We start from the raw sequence: 4368 nt of genomic DNA, 5'->3' as shown, positions 1-4368 counted from the left end.
TAGATCTGTTCAGGCCGAGACTTTAATCAAGCAAATGAAATTTGAAGCTGATTGAAAATTCTATATGCGAGTTACTACTGCCTCTTTCCACTAGGTGGCGCCAAGAGTATGAGTGAAAATGTATATGCAGATCTCTTCAGGGCAGTACCCCCATGAAAAATTTGTGAGGAGATTGGACAATGCATATGAGGGTTAATCAGCTATCATTTTTATCATGAAAAAATGACTCTGTTCAGGGCGGGACTCAAGCATATGAAATTTGGTGCAGAGATGATGAAGTACAGCCACGTTATCAAAGCCTTGATGTTAGGCGACGCATCATGGCGAAGGTTATCTTCTCCACGGCACCAGGGTCACGACGTCTGTTGAAACCTCACCGTGTTTTTTCACAAACCTTGATCAAGGTCTTAAGGCTTTCCTGGCCAAAGTTTGATGTTGATGTGTCTTACCACCTTGGAGGATAAGCTTGGAGAGTAAAACATGTAATTTCCTGTTTCCAGTAGGGGGCGCTAGGCCCAATGGGAAATGTTTTCATGTAGTTGTGTTCAGGCAGGGGCTGTTATCATACATGTAAAAGATGAAGAACATTGAACATTGTGTATGGGAGTTACAATGATTTTCTGTTTTTGGTCTTTGACCCCCCGCCAAGGCCCCGCCCTTTGATGAAAACTCAAGCTTGTAATAACTTTGAATGTCCAGTGTGTTGTCAATACACTGACTGAGTTTGAAAAGGATCAGATGAAGTCCCTACGAGGAATTCGTTAAAGTATGACCACTGTAAATCACCAAAAACAAGAGGCTATTTTGTGCATCTTGACCTGCTATATATACCTACCAAAATTCACACGTGTAGGTCAAAGTAACCTATATGGGGACCCCTTTTTGAAATTTTCTAGGGGACGCTATGGAGCCATTTTGCCACGCCAATGTGCGTAACCCACAAAATAGCAAACTTTTCGTCAGACCTGATGCACAATCCAAATGTGGTGAGTTTTTCGGCATGTTTAAGCTGCGAAATTTGCGCTTCATTTGGGGTAAAAAGAAAGGGTCTTTGCACCCATCGGTGCTCGGGCACCAATAATACGAGTGACTCTGGTCTAATTAAAAATGTCAGTAAATATTAGATTCTAGATTAAATTCTGAAAGCTATGTTATTCAACACAGTGAAATATGAGGTGTTTCATATTCAGGAATAAAAGAAGGACGATTTCTTTTATGTTCCAGAGAATGAGGAAACTGTACATGATCATTTTCTACATGAAGTTTTCTTGATTTGCCCGACCACACTGCAGTTAGAACAGAGGAAACATGATGATCAAATATGACGAAATATGTCGAGGCCACACAAAGAAAATCTCCCACCTGCCCCCAAAACACTCCTTTTCTCTCTGTGAGGAGGAGTCAATGCAAACTGTGATGTCTTCCTCCTCTACTTATGTGACTGCAGAGAGGAGGACAGAGAACAGTGGACACACAGTTTAACATGATGGACTACAGGACAGGACTGCTGCTGTTAACTGTCTGCTGGGCAGGTGAAGATCATCACTATATTCATGTTACATAGCGTATATATCTGTCAGCAGCTGATTTCACTTGATGTTTTTCTCCTCTCTCCAGGTGTTGATGGTCAGACTCTGACACAATCTGAACCAGTGGTTAAACGTCCTGGAGAATCCCACAGACTGACCTGTACAGGCTCTGGATTCACATTCAGCAGCTACCCTATGGCCTGGGTCAGACAGGCTCCTGGAAAAGGACTGGAGTGGATCGCTTTCATCAGCACTGGTGGTAGCAAATACTACTCTCAGTCAGTTCAAGGCCGGTTCACCATCTCCAGAGATGACAGCAGACAGCAGGTGTATCTGCAGATGACCAGTCTGAAGACTGAAGACACTGCTGTGTATTACTGTGCCAGAGACCCACAGTGAGAGACAATAACAGGAGAGTCGTACAAAAACTACTTCCTCTATTTGCCAGCACCACATGGGACACTTGGAACACATTTTTGCAATACTGATTGTGATTAACTGTCATGTTCATTCTAACGGTGCCCCAATTGGTCGGCCACCGATCGTGATCAGCCGATATACATACTAACTGCTTTGATCAGTGGCCTGTATTAAAGGCCGATCATAAGAGCTGATCAGATGATGCAAAAAAACAATTTCTCTAAGCGACACTAAAATGGCGTCACCGGTCTGGCGGTTTTACTTGGTATCTGAAGAAGATAATAAATTAGTCATTTGCAAGGTGTGTTCCAAGTTAGTACCTCGTGGGGGAACGCAAACGATAACATTCAACACCACAAATCTCAGACGTTTGAGGTTGAGTCACGTCAAAGAATATGACGAGTATTCAAAGCGAGCTTGTAGCACTAAGGAGAGAGAGCAGCTGGCATCAGCAACACTGCCACGACTCACTCAAACATCTGCAGCAGAGACATTTCAATGACAGCAACCAGAGAGCAAGGTCAGAAAGAAATCCACCGAAATAATGGTATTGATCACCAGCCGCTGTCAGTTGTGAAAGACGAGGGGCTCAGATGACTCATGTCATACATGGATCTACGTTACTCTCTGCCGGGGCGTAAATATTTCACAGATGTACGCCAGCCGCAGTTATACCAAACAATCTATACGCTTATCGACAGCCTTATGAAGAACAAGATCACTTTGATAAGTTTCACAAGTGACATCTGGAGTTCGAGTGTGTGTCTCATGTCCATGTTGAGCCTAACTGGGCAGTTTATTGATCAAAACTTCAAACTAAACAAAGTTGTTCTTTATCCTCAAGAGTTCTGCAGGTCACACACCACAGTTGCATTCAGTGACATGTTACGAGCAACGGGGATACCGAAGGAAAAAGTGCACATTATTCTAAGAGATGATGCCAAGAACATGGAAAAGGCCATGAGGGATACGGATTTACCCAGCCTGCCGTACATGGAGCGTACACTCCAGCTTCCCGTTGCCGAAGGAGTTTCGTCACAATGAAGCATCACATTTGAAGCATTTAATAGACTAAAGCAAGACGTACCCACCCGATGGAACAGTTCGTTATTCATGCTACAGAGTCTACTTGAACAGAAACGTGCACTGTGCGCTTATGGAGCTGACTACAACAGAGTTGTTACTGTTGATCTCAAATCTACTCACGGCTGAAAGGACATTAAATTAAGCTCTCATCAATTTCAAACAATCGTCATTGCAACATTTTTATTTATCAATGTTAAACATATTCACCTTCATTTTTCACCTGTTTGATTCAGTGTGATCTGTCCTGTTTAATGATCTTTAAATGCCTTAAACCACCAAGACTTTGAAAGCTTCTAGTTTTTCTTTAATATCTTAAAAGTACTTACAAAATGTTTCTATTGTTAGAAAATAAAAAGGTGTTGTACAAAAATGTAGATGTTTAAACTAATGTAGAACAGTAATGGCAGTTTACTGGTTTGGTGTTGTTATTATTTTTCATTTTGAATGATTGAATAAAGTTAGTCAGCTGATCTACTGTCCTATGGATGTGAATAAGCCTCCTTGGGTGTTACCTTATGAGGACATAAAGTGTCTTCTCCTCTTGCTGGTTTCTAGTTTCTATTCATGGCTGCTCCTTTAGTTTCCATTAGTGCTCATCTTCATTGTTCCAGCAACGCTGATTTTAATAAACACATTTTATATTGTCCGTGAATGTTAAAATTGACATTAAGAATCATAATAATGATGCTTTTGGTTGTTTGCAATTTGAACATAAATAAAATAATGTTTCAATATCAAATTTACTGGCTATAAAAGCTTCACATCAGGCTGTCAGTGGAGTTCACAGCACGTTTTACATAAAGCATGTTTTCTGTAGCTCTGCTGCTGCTGAGGAGCCCGGACCTTCTAAACCTTCCAACAAGGACTCTGCAGCCAATACAGTACCAACTCTAACATTAAACTACATAAACATTCTATAATAACTGCACTGATACAATTTTGTCGTGTTACAAAGTGTTCTTCAAACTCTAGAGGGCAGTCTAGGACTGACTGAGTTTGATACAGGTTACTTGATTTGTCTTATGTGACATGAACACAACGACTGATGATGGTTCATTTGTCCAAATCAAGCCCATGTTCCTATGTCACCTGGTCTGATGATGTAAACTACTAATCCATCAAAACTACAAATACTAAATGTCTCTTTGGCTGCTTGATTTTGAGTTTCATCAGAACTTTACATCAAACTCTGTGAAAAATTAAAGGAACAGATCAACTCTGATCCAGGTTTATCCTCCCTGTGAGGAGGAGTCAATGCAAACTGTGATGTCTTCCTCCTCTACTTATGTGACTGCAGAGAGGAGGACAGAGAACAGTGGACACACAGTTTAAC

The sequence above is a fragment of the Semicossyphus pulcher genome, unplaced genomic scaffold, assembly GCF_022749685.1.
Source record: "Semicossyphus pulcher isolate SPU_LCO1_2020_fin unplaced genomic scaffold, fSemPul1.0.p SCAF_23, whole genome shotgun sequence".
Taxonomy (NCBI): Eukaryota; Metazoa; Chordata; class Actinopteri; order Labriformes; family Labridae; genus Semicossyphus; species Semicossyphus pulcher.
Note: the sequence above shows the minus strand (reverse complement) of the source record.